General features: G+C 27.1%; 1 protein-coding gene across 10 annotated transcripts in view; it reads right to left on the minus strand.

Annotated features, from left to right (window-relative positions):
* Positions 1-18,381, minus strand: part of LOC142333031 (uncharacterized) — a 45,444-nt gene that overhangs the window by 19,353 nt on the left and 7,710 nt on the right. For 2 of the 10 annotated variants that reach the window (XM_075379820.1, XM_075379816.1), the window contains one exon: positions 9,039-9,066. The exons of 4 other annotated variants lie outside the window; for them this stretch is intronic. The gene's annotated coding sequence lies outside the window, so the exon portion shown is untranslated. Of the gene's footprint in view, positions 1-9,038; positions 9,067-16,874; positions 17,248-18,381 lie in introns of those variants that run through there. 4 more of the 10 variants (XM_075379817.1, XM_075379815.1, XM_075379819.1 and 1 more) reach the window with 4 other exon arrangements.

Raw genomic sequence — 18,381 nt, forward strand, 5'->3', positions numbered from 1 at the left:
CCAAACCAATTCTATTGAAACTTTACAGGCCTTTTAATGGAGATTCTAATTCTAAGATTCTAATGTTCTGTGAAAATTTCAACCTTTTAGGATTTTTTGAAAAAATGACAGCTTTCAAATAAAAACATCAGTTTCAGATTAACCATATTTTTCATTTACTACAAAATAGTTGGTAAAAATCATTAAAACCAGATGATGTAATATTAAACAGCTCAAACTGAATAAAACAAGTTAATAATTAGTCATAACCTTGCTTCACTCTCCTGTGTAAACACTTAATTGTTAAAATGAGATTTACAACTGAGCAGAAAGTTAAATGTTGTGCACGGGTCATTGCATCTAACAATTTACCAGAGTCCGTTTTATATTTCACAGCTGAATTTCCTGATGTTGATCCACAACCAAAATGTCAATTTATAAGTAGAAGTGTTAGTCGTTTGAAACTGGCAGTGCAGTTAAAAAATACAACTGATCTACTGATGAAGGAAAATATATAGAATGTGTGCTTCAATACTGTGATCTCCATGTAAACCTAATTTAATGAGAAAAGTTTCTTTAGATACTGGTGAGTCAAAATCGACTGACTGTCCAAAGAATAGGAAAAAGGAATAACATAAATTTTTTTAAGGCTATCTGGTTCATAATCTTTTGGAAGATGATCCAGATAGGAGAGTTAAATTTTGTTTGCATATTATTGAGCATCATGAATTTGATGCAGACTGCCATGAATGTATTATATTCTCAGATGAATCTATTTTTATTTGAAAGCAGCAATTTTGTTTCTATAAAACCTAGAAGGTTGAAAATTTTAATGAACATTTTTAGAAACATCATTAAAAGGTCTATAAAGTTTCAACAGAATCGGTGGGGAAATGGGTGAGTAGTATTAAATCAAAAGTGTATACATCTTCGTGGGACACATGGTGTGTGTGTGTGTGTGTGTATATAGAACTGACTGATTCATCAATGACCAGCAAAAAGTATTGAAGATAAATTAAATTACGACTGACACTACAATCCTTTTTATAATAAGATTTTAAAAATTATGTGTAATTTGTATACATGTTCTTCATATAGTGTAAATGCACACTAAGAAGGAATTGTTTGAAATTCAGAGTTTAAAGAGTTAAAATGGAGTAACAATGAAATTTTCTATTTTTTTAAATTTCTAAGTAACAAATAAACCATATTAACTTGATTTTTGGTGTGTGGTTTAATCTTCATGTGAATATCTAAAAAGTAATTTCTAGATTTTTTGTAATTTTGTTAGATTTTTTAATCTTTTTTAAACCAAGCTATATTTTTAATTTATATCTTCAGTAACAAATGACTATATCAACTAGATCTTTGCTATGTATAATCTTCATATAAATATCTAAATTTTTTATATTCTGAGTTTAAGGGATTAAAATGGAGTAACATTAAGTAACATTATTATTTATGAATCTGTTGTTAAAAAATCTGATGTGGACAACATATGACTTCTTTGTACACCTATTAAATCACTTCTTTTTTTTTTTTAAATAAAAAGTACATAATATTTTATTTCATTAAAAAAATTATTATAGAATAATTATTTATTGTAAAACTTTATTTACAATCACGGGTTAATAATTATGAATAAATCAATAAATTTAAATTAAAAAAAAAGGAGATGAAGTCTGATTCTAATTGATGTGCCTTCCTCTAAGATCCAAATATTAAATTAATTAAAATTTTGTCTGTAACTCTAGAATCAATGAAAATAAGTACCACTTATATATCATTGAAAAGCTGTTAATGAGGGCTTATTACTGCATTTAAGAAAAGTCCAAAATCCAGATTTTTGTTGATTTTGGGCTTTTTTGGACACTTTTGGTTCAATCAATTACAATCAAAAGGGAGGTACACAACTAGATGTTACAAAAGTCCTAAATCCAAAATTTTAATATCCTACGGCTAATCGTTTTTGAGTTACACGAGATACATACATATGTACAGATGTCACGCCAAAACTAGTCAACATGGATTCAGGTATGGTGAAAATGAATATTGCCGTTGAAATCTGGAAACTGAAATTTTTCGCCATCACAATACTTCCTTTACTTTGTACAAGGAAGTAAAAATGAGAAAATAAACTTGATCTTGTGAAAATCTAGAAGCAATTTCTAGATTTTTTGAAATTCACCATAAACGGGCGAAAAAAGGTAAAAAAAAAAAAATCTCAAACAATGATTGCAAATCTTATCCTACTCTGACTATAACAAGATATTTCCTTGATTTGGTCTTGCAGATATTCTACAGATAAATATCTAAAAACCACTTTTGGGTTTCCTGAATTTTAATATTTTAAGAGGTAAAAAAAAAACAATTTTTTTTTACATTTTTGCTGTTTTATGTTACCCCTATTGAACCAACCTTTATGAGATTTGGTAACATTATGACGGTAATTTATGTTTGTAATTCTGATTGTATAATTCATGAGCACAGCTGCGACAGAAATCTAAAAACAAATTAGTGGGTACTGTTTTGACCAAACTGTTTCTCTGAAGAAATTACAATACACTAACAGTTCTTATAAACTGAACGGGCTTTAATTTTTATTTATCACTATTATTCTTAAGTTTGAGTTTAATGAATATAGGGGAATCCAGGGGGCACAGCCCTGAATGACTAAACACCCCTGACTTTGATGGGAAGTGCAACTAACCAAAGACCCGACAGGAATGCAAGTTTATTTATATAATAGGTAATTTCAATGAATGATTTTTAGAACATTTAAGAGCACACAAAGATTAAGAAATAAAAAAATAATTTAAGTAAATAATTAGTTATTTTTACAATAAAAAAAAATATGCGCTTACAAATTTGTATGTGAAAAATACCTTTATAACAGCCCTTGTGTTGTATAAAAAAAATATCAATCAACATTTAGCATACCTTATAATATATTGGTGATGACAAATCAACTTTTTAATATAGTTTTTCAATTCATTATTTTTATTATTATCCAGATAATTTATAGATTTAAATTTATTATCTAGTTCTTCAAATGACACTATCAGTAATTTCATTTCAGTACTGATTTTATTCATACTTATAACACCTGATGTATAAGCACAAAATCCTAATGGATGTATTGATAGAATAAATATAAATTGTATCGACAATACAATTAAATATATTTCTATTGATTTATAATTAAACAGATAAATGCATTCAGTTAAAAGAGGTAAATCATTTATCGAGTTATAACTGCCTTTATATACTAATAATATATAACGAAATATTAATTTTACAATAATTATATTTATAATAAAAATTTTTATTGCAACTGAAATGTTTTTTGACCATTGCTTTTCATTTATTATACATTTTTCAATGATATTTTTTTTATCTTGAGCTAATTTACCTGATGCATTATTATTAGTAAGATTATCAAAGAACTTCTGTTCGATAATAGATAGCAGTGTAATCATATTATCTGATTTTAACACATATTCTAAAAATAAACCTGATAATGGTATGTTAACATTTAAATCTTCTAACGCAACAAATCTTAAATAAAAATTATCCCAATATTTAATAAATTTTATTAAATTATTTATTGTAAAATAAATACAAATGAATATTAATAATTTTGCTTTTATTTTTATGTTAATTTTATTAGAAATATCGAATCCCATTTGTTTTAAACAACTTTTTATATCTTCTGTAGTTTTCATTGTATATTTTTTCCTGAAATAAATAAATTTTTAATTGTTACAAATTTCGATAATTTATACGAAATGTTAATGAATATAAAAATTAATCTAAAAGGAAAGGAGAGGAAAAGAAATTTTAATGAGCTCAGCAAGTCTTATGAAACATTTTTTACACACAAAAGGCACTAGAAAAGTTTTGCAATGACTTTTTTTTTAATAATTTTTCTAAATAATACACCCACACATTATATATTTCTCCATCCATCAAAACCAGTATTAAAAGAAACTCTACCACGTTTTTTTGAAGATCTGGACACACTCATCTTCCCAAGCCCTTAGGAGGTCATCATCACTGATAAAATGTCTCTCTTCTGGTCTTCGCCTTAGAGAACAGCACCAAGTCACATGGAGTGAGGGTCAGGACTGTAGGGATTAACAGTTTTGCTCGCCAATATTTAGTGTGCTGAAGCATTATCATGGTGAAGAAATCATGTCCATCCTTGAATCTGGGTGCAGCTTTTTGAGAGCTTTGACAACTTTAGGCAGGCATTCCTCAGTACACCAATTTCCTGTAATTTCTCTTATGAGTTTCTGACGACTAACTTTAAACCGTTCTCAGGCTAAAAAATATGGCCACCAGTCTCTTCTTCACCGATGGGGATTTTCTCATATTTGAACACCCACACTTTGTTCTGAGTTGGTCGGGGCATCATAATAGTACAGCCAAGTTTTGTCACAACACTGTTCACACGGGGAGATCTGATTGTCAGTCAAGTTATGCAGCAACCAAAGGGTACAAAGCTTTCTAAATTGAAGGTAATCTCATAAAACAGTATGAATTGCAGACATTAATGCCCGAGGACACCTATATTTGGTGGTAAGTCACATGCTTTTCTGTCTCAAGCTTTTTTCATACTGCAGCAATGTTTACCGTGGTCACAGATGAAGACAGTTAACCTGAACTTGGAACATTCCCAAGGCAAAAGTTTTCTCATTCAAATTCTCAGTACCACCTAAATATTATTTTATAATGAGCACAATTCTCTCTAAGCACAAGAGTCATTTCCTCTAAAATCTGATCAACACCCAACACGAGTGGAAAATTGTAGCACAAAATTGCAGGTAGTCAGTTTTCAACTACGTCAACTTCACTAACTGCTTCTCACTAACACAGTTAAAAAGCAAATGACACCAAGACAGTGACAAAAGCAGCTATAGTGCTTTAGTGTTTTGCAATTTGTTGCACTGCTAAACTTAAAAACTTGAATTTTTTGTTTTTATTTAAAACAAAAAAAGCATTCAGTCTTGCTTTAGTAAAAAGCTAAGACTGAATGCTTTTACAATTATAAATACACACTTCTCAACCCCAGTTTTTATCATACATGTGGGTTCAATTTACTTCACTCATAAGAGAAATTTTATTACGCTTACTAATTTTACAGTAGCGTTACATTTTTCTTTTTTTTGTTCAAAAATATACAATTTGTACATAGAGTAAATAACTCTGCTAAAAATGAGAATAGCTTTTCTGACTATGTTAATAAGGTTATGTAATTTATTTCTCAAAAAATAACCATTCAATAATTTTTAGCTCTATTTCTATCATTATGATAAAATAATTATTTTTTATAAAAAAAAAAAAAGTTGCCAAAAAATTGTTTTTTTTTTCTTGTTGGGGGCTATACTAAAGTTGAAGCATTCAAGTAAAATTAACTTTTTTAAAAAAAATTTTTAAGTGATGAAAATAAATTAAAAAAATTATCTATTTAAAAAATACAGCCATAATTCCAAATAAGCAAAGTTAGTTATTTACTAGGAAGGCGGAAAATTTTTGGCTAATTTTTCTTTCAAGAAATATTAAAGAGTAAGGGCTATCAAAATTTAAAATGTTTACATTTAAGATGGTATGGGTAAGTTGCAAGGTGGATTTAAATTTTAAAAAATTAAAAAAGTTTTTTGTTACTGCAGACCATTGAAGTAGAATGGACAAAAAAGTTTTTCAGTGGTTTGAAGGCCTATCAATGTAGGAAAAAGATGCAAAAACTCCTTTTCTGAGGAAATATATAGCTAATATATATATATAGTCATTTTTTGGGGAAGGAGATGAATAATAAATATAAATCTTTGGTAATTTGTGAACTAGATAAAAACAACTTCAACTTGTGTAAGAAAAGTTTTTTGCTAAGGGCCCTAGTAAAGATTTGAAATGTAATTTTGCATTACCATTTTTTCCAATTTTTGCAGAAATTTAATACATTCTTTCCCCCTGAAGGTAGTACTGTCTGAGTCTCAAGAAAGTCAACAGGATCCAGAGTTATAAGACCAAATACAAACCAACATACATACGTACATACAAACATCAGTCTTGACAAAAATAGATGTTTAGGACTTGGGAGCATTGGAATAAAGATCTTTATCACAGATTATTTACAATCTATTTTTTAAATGTCTCCGTAAAGCACAAAACTTAAAAAATACCAATTTTTTAGATTTTATTTTAATCGATCTATATACTTTTCAATTATAGTTAAAGCTGCATATTCCGCTACAGCCAGGAAAGTCAAAATTTGCTACACTTAGTCTCTATTTAAGATATAGAATTCCAGTTAGTTTATAAACAATGAAAAAATCTTTGAGTAGAGTATTAGAATCCAGCAGTATGTTGATGGTGAGTTAAAGTAATGTTTAAAATACAAAGAACTCTTTTTAAAATAAAATTTGGTTCCTTTACAGGCAGCATCTTGTAGAGGACTACAACATGAAGGAGAAAAAGAATGAAATATACTTAAAACATATTGAAATTAAACAATTAGTTCACAACGGAGTATAACATAAAATCATGTAAAATGACAAACCTAAAAAAAAAAAAAAATTTAATGCAGCTCACAACACACTCATAGATTATTACACACATTTTAATGTGTGTGATGGGATATACGACAACATTATAGCCTTGTCTGAATTATTATAAAAGTATTAAATAAAACATTAACAACAAAGAAAAGTAAAATTGATCTTAACCTTCATTTAATCAGCAATTTAGCAACTGACATGCATAAAAAAAAAACATAAGACACTTTAAAGAAATAAGAAAATGTTATTAAGTGTTAAAAAGCAAAAACTAAGTGTTAAAAAATTAAACTTTCTCAGAAAAGTTTAATCCAGAATAAAAAAACTAAATAGAAATAGATTTTTAAAATACAAACAAGAAAAGGGAATTGAAACAAAGGAAAAACATAGAATCTGAAGCACCTACTGTGACTATAATACAAAGTGTTATTTACAAATTAATAAAAGTTAAACTAATTTACATAAAAGAAAAGAAATGGCCAAACTTTAATGACAGGAGAGTAACCTTAACCATCCACTTTAAAGTTTTATGTTTACAATTCAAATTAAAAAATTATAAGTCTTGCCAAGCATTTTAGAAAAAATAGAAGTCAAGCTTTGGTTTAAAAAATCAGAAGTCTTATCCCAAGGTTCAATAAAACAAAAAAGTTGAAGTCTTATGTTAATTTAAAAAATCAAGTCTTACTCAAGGTTTAATTGCAAAAATTAAGCTTTAATTTAAAATATGAGAACAAAATTTAAAAAAATATATTTATTAGTTAAAATTTTGTACAAAAAACAAAAAAAATAGCTTTTAGTTATAATTAATTATAATGTAAAATTATTTGTACAGAATACAAATTTTTTTAATAAAATTTTATAAACTATTGATTCTTTTATTTTTTATTTAGACTAACAGTCAATAATATGAAAAAGTACTTCAGTGAATCGAACAATTTTATAATTGATGTAATAATATAAAATGCTTCATTTATTTAATTTTTAAACTTATGAACAAATTTTATACAAAAAAAAACTATTCAATTTTGTAAAAATCTTATATAAAAAATCTGATGTGGTCACCACATGACTTTCTTAATTAAATTTTATTAATTAATTTTTAAATTAAATGTATATTTCAACTGTTTAACTGACTCGGGGTTTTGGTTAACTGAACCACTGAGTTTTCAATTTATCCCAAATAAAAGAAAATTAAATTGAAAATTTCATTACTCAAAAAAAAAATTTCAGATATTTTAAATTTTTTTTCAGAATAATAATTTCCTGTAGTTACAAAATATTTGTTTTAAAATAAATAATTTAAAAACAAACCTTATTAAAATGTAATCTTTATACTTCTAGAAAAAACATAACAAAAGATTAATTTTTATATTAGATAATATATCTTAAAATGAACGTTATACATTACAAATTTTTTCATGAACTGGAAGAGAACAGTTGAACGATTTGAAAGAAATACGTATATGTAACATCTTTTTATAAATACTCCAAACCATTTTGTTTGCTTCGTCATTTTTATTATTTTCTATTTTTACTACTTGATAAGAAGTACAAAAACAGATTTAAAGAAAGTTTTATACATATTCTATTTACTCAGATATGTTCAATGTAGTGTATATTTTGGTTTTTATTTTTTAATAATATATTATGAGTATCAGTGGATGTAGTCCACGCGTGCATGAATAATAAAACTGTCTTTTTTTGGTGAACTATTTTAGAACATTCTATTTTCAAATTATTTTTATCTTTTTCAACATTTTACAGAATTCTTTTCTTTTTTTTAGTATAAATCTAAAGTGAGAGAAATCTCTACTGTTTAAAGGCTTTACTTTCATTTTTTTTATGTTACTGTAGCATTACATCAAGTACACAAACCTGTACGTGTGAACACATTCATGTTTACACCTGTGTATGTTATAGAAAGGGGGATTCATATTAAAACACTCAATGCATGTTAATTCACCTATAAGTTCGTCTTTTACTGTAGCAGATAAGTATTTCAAATATAATCATTTAAAAATCCATGTCTAAAGTAAGTGTTATATAATTTATGTAACATAATAGAATAATTTTTTTCATTCGTTTAATTACAATTTTTTTTATATAAGTGGCCTGAAACCCAACCTAAATTAATTAAATTTCTATATATTTTTTAAATATATACTTTTGTAATGATAAAACTAAACCAAATTTTTTAATAACATAATTGTAATAACTTATTCCAAAATAATTTCAGCTGTCTTTATGATCAACTTGGGTGGCAATTTGGTATAATTGTTAATAACTCTAGTATCTAAATCGGCTGGAAATGATTTTGATTCCCAATTAGGATCTGGAATTTTTTCATATATATCGTATAATAACAAAATAAAAATAAACTGTTCAAAGTTGCTTGCTAACTGTTCTCACTCTGGGACAAACAGATATCATTGTTTTATTTTACTTTTATTTAAATCAAGTCATAAATACAAATAACATAACATATATATGCAAAAGGTTACATACAATATTTATCCTGGTATTTTCACACAGCCTGAAAAAATAACCATGAAAATCTTACATACAATTCTTAACTATTAAAGACTTAAATTAATATTTATCAATACACATAGTAAATTTATCAAAATACAATTTTCTAGTTCATTACATAGTTGGATGAGATAATTATCTACTATCAATTAACAAAACAAAACTATTCTTCAATACATCATTTATTCTCAAACAATTCTCTAATTTTTTTTAATATGGCTTCAGAAGTTCATTGAAATATATAACAGACTTATATAAACATGGTTTTTTTTTTCAGTAGAAAATTAAGGAAACTGTAAAAATTTACATCATTTAATCGAAACATTTTGTAGATATAAGTTCGACAAATGACTAAAATGAAAATATAAAAATTGAAGTGGGTATTTTTTATTCATATTCAATAGAATAAGCCTATTGGTAGTATTCATTTCAGTTATTACTTTGATATGTATACAATATTATATAAGATTTTTAAAAGTGACTTGTTCACACTTTCCCATATAATTATCTTTAATGTCAAAATGGTATAAAAAAATCCATACATGACCATAAACAAACTATCTGTATTAATTATCTTTTTTAGCCTATACAATACATAATTTTGTCCTTTGTAATAAACTTGCTATATAAAATCCCATCTCAGATGTTTTCAAATAACAAATTGCAATTCGTAATTTTAACAATCCAGTCTCCAAACACTTCCTAATACTTTGTATTTTCAACCCTTTTAATATTTTCATTATTTAGTTTTAATTTAAAATAAAAGAGTATAAAATCAAGATGACTGGAAAAAATTATCCAAACTGTCTTATGTCCATTTAAAAGATAAAATTTGGTTAGATTGAAATATCCTATCAGTTATGAGATGTTGTAACTTATATTTTACCTTTATTCCAGTTATTAGATAAGTATAATACTGCTGTGTCATCTGCATAAGAAATAATTATGGAATCATCATCTGAGTTAACACTAAAAATGTCATTTATATAAATAATAAAGTGGTCCTAAGGCAGTACTGTGAGGTACTCGCATTTCATTGTAAAAGGCTCACTTTTAGTATTTTTTTTATATTTACTACCAGTTGCCTATTTTTTAAATAATCCTTTACAAATTCTCTAGTAACAACTCTTATTCCAATTTTATTAAGTTTTCAAATAAAATTTCATACGAAAAATAATCAGTATCAAAGACCAGACCAATAAACACTACAGTAAAGAGTTCTTCCCATTTACATTTTCATTACAGGGGTGGTCAAACCCAATTTTTTTTTGGGGGGGATTTTTTTTGCTGTTCTGTTTTGAAAATTAATTAGTATCTAAATGGAAATGATGCTACAAAAAAATCATATCCATATTTGATTTACAACCTCCTAGGGTAAATAACTGTCATTTACAAGAAACACTGTATATCAGATACAATTTAACCTAGAAAACAAATTCTTTAACCGAAATAAACGGAGTTTTGCTCTGCGATGTATAGAGAAAGTATTTTTTGCAAGTTTTCACTCCATCAGAAAAAACACTTTTGCGAAAATTGACAAAAATAACGTTTCGTTGATATTTTAGTTTTTATTTCATTTCATGCGAATTATTTTAAGATAACATCCCTTCACATCACAGATCACATCAAAATATCATGTATACATGCTTTGTTCATGCATACAATATCATGCACAATATTTTCTGTCCTAATGTCACCTGTACTTTCATAAAAAGGGCCATCATTTGGTTAATTATCTTTAATCTCAGGAGCTACAAGGGCAACTAGATTTTTTCCAAATATTTTTCGTTCATAATTTGAATTTTGAGTTCATCTTATGTTTTTGTGAAGTACGTTGTTTTGTTGGTTCCATATAATGATTTAATTTATACATTAATAAACTAATCAAATAAAAATTATAACAAATGTAAACTAAAAAAAGAAAAAAAAACAAAAGTCTGTACCTATAACCTAAATACTACAATCACATACGAACAATGTTTTAAAAATGCCACCTTATTTATCCCAAATAACTAAAAAAAGGTGGAATAAAAAACAATGATACAATGTAAATAATTTCCGTCAGAAATCCAGAACTATTTGTCAAAATATTACACAATAAACAAAAGTAAACGACACAATTGAGTAAACTAGTGAAGGTGTAGTGCTACTATCAGGTAGAAAAAAATTGTACTAAACACAAAATAAGCTTAAAACCAGTCCTAAATGAACTGCTTGTTACTATTAAAACCACTGAAATATAGAAATATTGGAATGGGCACTAGCGTTAGAAATCCGCGCCAACAAAGATAGCTGATTTAGAGGTTTACCTACCTCTTTTGTCTACAGTCCATTCAAAATGTTTGTGATGAACTCTCATCACAAATCACAAGTTATCTTTCATAATTCAAGTTATTGTAGAAAGTTTTTATAAAAACATTTATATGATACAATGATTAACTCAACATTTATTTAATATTCATAAGCATTGAAATTTTTCTATTAATTAAATAGAATTAAGAGATTTTATCACTTAATATTAACTACAATTAAGTTTTATGGAATCACTTTCTGAAGGGACAGTACGTTAGGTACAATGCGCATGCGCTGCACTGTGCGACAATGAAAACTATACCTCTAAATCTATCTGTCTCACTTTCGTTTTCCGCTCACGTTGGACATAGGCAGTGCATTAAAACCCAAGAATTTTTTTTTTTTAAATCGACAAATATTTTGTTTAAAAAGATAAAATTTCACACAACAACGATCGATAATAAAATATATTTCTTTATGAGTCAATAAATGAAAAATAATTTTTTTTTAGTCAAAAGTTTGGTTGACTACCCCTATAACACACTATATTACTTTTTTCAAATGCATTTTGAGTTTCTACACCTCTACCAATGCCAAATTACAGATTATAAATTATACTGTGTTTATCCAAAAATGTAACAATTGTGCTATGCAATAATGTTTTTAAATATTTTAGTGAAATTAGAGAATAAAGAGATTGATCTGTAATTAGTAGCAAGTTAATGATTTCAAAATTTTAAAACAGGAGTTATTTAAGCTAATTTAAAATTAGGAGTTAGACATTAACAACTTTGAAAATAAGATTATATACACCAGCAGTTTAGCAATATAGCAGAATCAACTTCAATGCACTTTCATATATACCATGTATCCAGTATATATATTTTTTTTAATTGTAAAATAATGAGAACATCTCATTGGCAGATACTGGTTTTATAATACACTACTTCATGCTTTTTTTTTATTTTCACTGTTAGATAAATTGATTGATGAATACTTAATAATCTTGGTCACAACTTCTTCATTAACACTTACAAAATAATCATTAAAATAGTTAGTTATTTCATTATTATTAGTGATATGTACATTTTGGTCATTAATTATGACATTTATTTGGGTTATAAGTAAATTATATAAAAGAGTTACTAAATATCTACAGAAAAATTTTCTTGTATGAAGTGAAGTATCGTAATCGTGAAAAACTTCTGTTTTCAAATTTCAACAGAAATATCCATTTTGACCACCCCTGAATCCAGTTGATTACAATTACCCCACCTCCCATTTTGATTACAATTGACTGGACCAAAAAAGCCCAAAAACCAAAACATTTGGATTTTGGACTTTTTCTTAACTGCAGTAATAAGCCCTTGTCGAGTGCTTTTCAACGATATGTATCATAAGCAGTACTTATTATAGCCAGATATAATTTTAATTAATGAGATATTTGAATCTTACAAATAAAAATGTATATCAAAAATTGGTGCTGATTCATTTAAACAAATTGAGTCTTACGTAGTTATTCCTATACATCTGAATCTTTATACAAATTATTGTATCCATAAATGTATTGACTGAAATAAGTCTTAGTCAGAGACTGGAACAGGACTACCGGAAACAGAACAGAATGCAAGGAAGGCGGGTGTTTATATTGTCTCTCTACTAATTGCAGAACCTGGACAAAGTCTCTTGTTGCAGGTCTTTCTTTTATCGAGCAGATTATTGGTTGTTTGGTGGCGGTTATAAATTTTCATGTTTTATTTATGGATGAATTTGGTATTTGCGTTCCAATCCTATAGACCAGTGAAACGATTTACCGAGCTGATCATGAGGGACTAAGTGTGTATGAGCCTCATACTCCTGGCGTAATTCCCCTTCAGTCCATCCGCTAAAGTCCTTTCGGTGCTAACCCCTTTCCAGCTAGCAGGAATATGCCTACCAGGAGCCCTAGTTTTTGGAGGAAGCAATGCGCTCCCTTCTCCGGAGGGAGTAGCATGTGCTGGCTGAAGCAAATTTGTAGGTTTGGAAAGGAAGGTGGATAGTTGGTAAAGAGAATTAAAGAACTCCTTCTTTTCTGGCTGCCCTTCCTACTGCTTCTCTGATGGGATCTTCTACCGTACTCCAGTTGGTGGCGGTGAGTCACGTTGTGGTTCTTTGTTCTTTTTCTTCTTCTGTTGCCAGAATGAAGTAAGGAGCTTGCTTAAATACTGTATATGGAGCCGCTGAATCGTCAGGAGCCGAGTAGATCCGCAAGGAGCCCAAATTTAAATGTAAATAATATGATATGAGTAAACAATAAGAATCAATGAATAAATCTTTCAAATAACATAGGTAGACAATATCCACCTTTCTTTTGTAATATTAACAATTGTAAAGATACAAAATAAATATCAAAAACTATGCTATTAATTATTCAGACCAGATGCTCGAAAGTCCTCCAGGCCCCTCGCATCTGATAACTTTGACTATACATATTAATTACTCTTACTTAGACAAAGTAATTGGCAAACCTCTTTTGTTTGTTGGCAACAGATTTTGTAATAATTAACTTATTATTGTAGTTCAAAAGCCCCCGAGCATGAGCCAAGTGGCTTCACTTTGGCTAGACATACTTCCATCGAAGCACATTAATATAGGAGATTGCCATATAGCTGACCATCATTTAGCTGACAGTCATTTCCACCAGCAGTGCTATTACTTAACTTTTCTGCAAAAGTCATCCACCAGTATTACAGTAAACTGATAAACATAAAACTTATTTAATATTATTCACAAAAATTAGTCACTTCTTACTGTATGTCTTCTCATAAAAAAAGTATATATTATGACTACATTGTTAAACTGTAACAGTATTTAAACAGTGTAAAACCATTGGTAAAAAATGAACCTGAACCTACTTTAAACCGTTATAAAAGATCTTGTTACTAATAACAAATATATCTTACTTACTCAAATGTTTAAGATAAACTCCATTATACTCTATTTATTCTTTATGACTTACTTAAATATTTAATTCTTATGATTTATGTAAGATGGTACATTTTTTTTTGATTCACCAATTGTGAAAGTACTTTTTTTAATATTAATGATTTTACTCCTAATACTACTATTAAGGATTTTTACTTTCAATAAACTGCCTAGAAATAAGTTTAACAGACTTAAGAGGAAAATCAGTATGCAATAATTATCGATGTACAATATTCTAAGATTACTAAAAATCAAATTACTTTAATTTTTTTAACATAACTACAGAAAAATGTAAACGTAAATCTAATCTATAAAAAATCATTTGAACGACTGAAAAGAAAATGAAGATAAGTAAAATATAACTTTCAATAATGATGAACTTAACTATGCCTGTTTGGGAACGGTTTATGAGCGCATGAATCAAAAATATATTATTTCAGGATTAATTATTCAAACTCAAGCTTTTCAAGCAACAAGAAAACTAGAATTGTAGGAAGGAGAAAAATTTAGTACGGAAAAAAACAGATTCAAAGCACTGAAAGACGGGCTTGAATGCTTAAAAAACCATATGGCATTGTATGGAATTAATTTTGTATCAACGATATAGCAAAGTATTTAGTACCATAATAGAAAAGTAAACAGTTTCAGGTTAAGAGTTACAATTGCAGGTATCACCCTTGTTTTCTTTAAAGAAATGATTTTGTAGCTTATGAAAAACGCCAAGTATGACTGGGATTCAAACCCAGCACTTTCCAGTTGGAGACAACCATTCAGTCATGAAGGTCATTTTTTGGAGTCTTGTTTCTTTATTTTATTGTATGTAGAAAGTAAAATCATATGTACAAAGTGTGCATTTTTACCAAAAATAAATATATTATCATTAATAATATTTTGGAGCGCTGTTATTTTCCCAAAACAGATGACATAGTACTTTATTATGAACTCTTATTATGCTTATAGGTAGAAAATAAAATGAAGTAAAGAATGTAAAGAAAATAAATTATCATAAATTTTGGCTTAAGACCCATTAAAATATTGGAAGATACAAATAAATATTATTAATAAAAAAATGTTTAATTCTTCAATAATGGTCTTTCACCAGAATAGTTTAAATACAGGCGTACCATTAAATTAAATATCAATGCCAATTCCTCATACTTAAAAAAAAAAAAAAATGTTAGACGGCCTATTTGTTTAACATAAAAATTAAACAGTTTAAATTTTGAGTCAGTTGTATGGAACACTAATAAACCATTTTTATAAACTAATTCTTATTGATCTAAGATTTGGCAAGATTAAATTTAGTATTTGCTAAGATTTAAATAGACTTTAAAGATTAAAGAGAAAGATATTTTTCTCATTTTAGAGTGTATTTATTTAAAGTCAGATTTTTTATTTAAAATGTTTGTAGAGCTATAAAAAATGCTATCCGATGAAAAAAAGATTGTTAGCAAGAAATAAGAAGATGAAAAACCTGTATCTTGATAAAATTTATTTTCTTAAGAAAATAAATGTATAGAAATGAAGAAAACAGATTACCACCAAGGCATGAACTAAGGCCCTCAGGAAAGTAAAAACAAATATTATTTTTTAGCTTGAGTTTCCCAAATAATTCTTTGTAATTGTTATGTGAAATATTATGAATATCAGAATTATTTCAGGCTGTATAAATGTACAAAATTTAGATTTTAGTATTAATAAATAACAATTAAGTAATTAAGCAACAAAAAAGAAAAGTATCTTCATCATGTAATTCTTTATTAAATAAAAATGAAAACGGTTCTCCTTATTTATTTGTAAAAACAAACAATAATACCACCAAAAGACCTTCCTTTACAAATTAAAATAACATTAATATCCATCTAATTAGTGAGAGTAAGTTGCATTAAATTAAAAGGCATTACCCGTTTATGTACCGTTGGCTATGTTCTTTAGCTAACACATACAGGTGAATTTTAAAAGTTGCTTTCATTTATTATGTTGTAGAATTGTTAATAAAAAATAAAAATGAAAAAAGAATCTGAACAAAACTTTTGGCTAAATTTTTGTTGAATAAAAGAGTTAATAATAAATCTGACCGGCTAACATAAAGCCGACAATTCTTATACCATCAATGTAAGTTTGAAAAAAGTGAGAAAATATTTGTAAAGCATTTCATACTGAACTATAAAGGCAATTTCTAAAATAGGTAGCTAATTTATTAATCACCAAATGCAGACACAGGCAAAAGATTTTGTTATTAATAGAAACCTACGTTTTTTTAAAACAAAATCAGAACAGTATATCGGTACTTACTTGAAAGCAAATTATTTTTATTATATATTTTTATTAAGTAATCTATATAAATTTTATTTAATTTAAATTAAAATATATTTGTTTAAGCTAAAAATAATAATTTTTTAAAACCTTACAAAGTGTGCATTTAGTTCATTCAATTCCGATAATTCTTAAGTATTCCGATAAACATTGTAATTAATATTAACATACATGCAAATCACGTTATTTAATTGTATACTATTTTTCTTAATATTAAATATTATTACTGAAAGAACTTACCTACTTTACATGTAAAATTCTTCTCTGAACGGTTGTTTATATTAGATTCATATAAAATACTGCTAATATACTGAATAGGCTAATTACAAACATTCAAGTAAACAAAATTTCATGCCGTTTTAAAAACGTCACTATAGATGGTAAAGAAATACATATTTACTAACTATGACAATGTTATTCATTAATAACACTTATATTAAATTAATAAGTTATCAAAACAAAAAATACAGTATTAGCTAATATACTTTGTAAATTTTGTTTATTTTCACAACATTGTTTTATATAATGGAAGCAGCTAATAATATTATAAACAAGTGTAATTTTTCATCAACGTAACACACATTTTGACATAAGCAGTTGTTTTGACGAACTGACAAGAATTGTTTTGACGAACAAGAATGAGAGTGATGCGCGCGCGCGCGCGCACACACACACACACACACACAGCAATTAAGCTATATTGTTTCACTCTCTGTACACACTTCCTCCGACAATCGCCACTACGTACAAAGTTATCAAAGGAAATAAATTTGTTTTCTTCCACTCCATATTGTTCAGAAGCAACCTCTTTATTTTTTTAATGTTAGGTTTTTTTTATTATTACTTCCATATTTATCTGCATTCATTAGTTTTAATTTTAGAATTAATAGTTTTTTACATTATAATACTTTTAATCTATTTTCAATACAATTTATTTAAAAATGTATTTTTTAAATCTAATAAATAACTTTTTCACAAAAAATGCTATAATTTTGCTTCAGATTTTTATTTTCAATTAGAATTGCATTATCTTAAATGAAGTTTAATGGTTTTCTGAGAAAAATAAATTATGACTATAAAAAAGTAATCAGGTATACTATGTTGCTTTCCAAGCTGTTAACTGCTACCTGTGAATGGTATTAAGTAATGATTTTACAGCCTAGGAACTCTTTATAGCCGTATTTGAAAATATATAAAGTTTCATGTGATAAGTATGAAAAAATATCCTCAATGATAGATAGAAAGCTTAAAATCACTGAAGAGGAATATGCAATAATATATTAAATTACTAAGTACTACGATTATATCAGGTAATGACACTTAAAAAATAATTATTTTTGTAAAATACTTGAATAGAAAATATATATATAATTCTTCTAATTGCATTAGAAAATAATTAGGTATGAAGAACCGGATAATCGACTGTTCCGCAAATATTATTTTCACAGTACGCTGTACTTATTTTGATGAAAATATTTAATCATTAATCAAAATTTAAAACGCAAAAATACGATAGATTAATAAATAAATTATAGTGTTGACTCTTGTGTTTAAAAAAAACCGTTTGAAAATAAAAGTATGTTACAAAAGGTTTTTAAACATGTAATTTTACATGTTTTAAGTCTGGTAACGAGAGTGAAGCATACTAGCAAGAAAAAAATTCGTATCGGTATCGTTATTAAAAATATACTGATTACTGAGGCTCCTGGGTGCAACTCGCAGATAATTTACCATTTGTTCACCGATA

Source organism: Lycorma delicatula, chromosome 12 (assembly GCF_047948215.1).
Source record: "Lycorma delicatula isolate Av1 chromosome 12, ASM4794821v1, whole genome shotgun sequence".
Taxonomy (NCBI): Eukaryota; Metazoa; Arthropoda; class Insecta; order Hemiptera; family Fulgoridae; genus Lycorma; species Lycorma delicatula.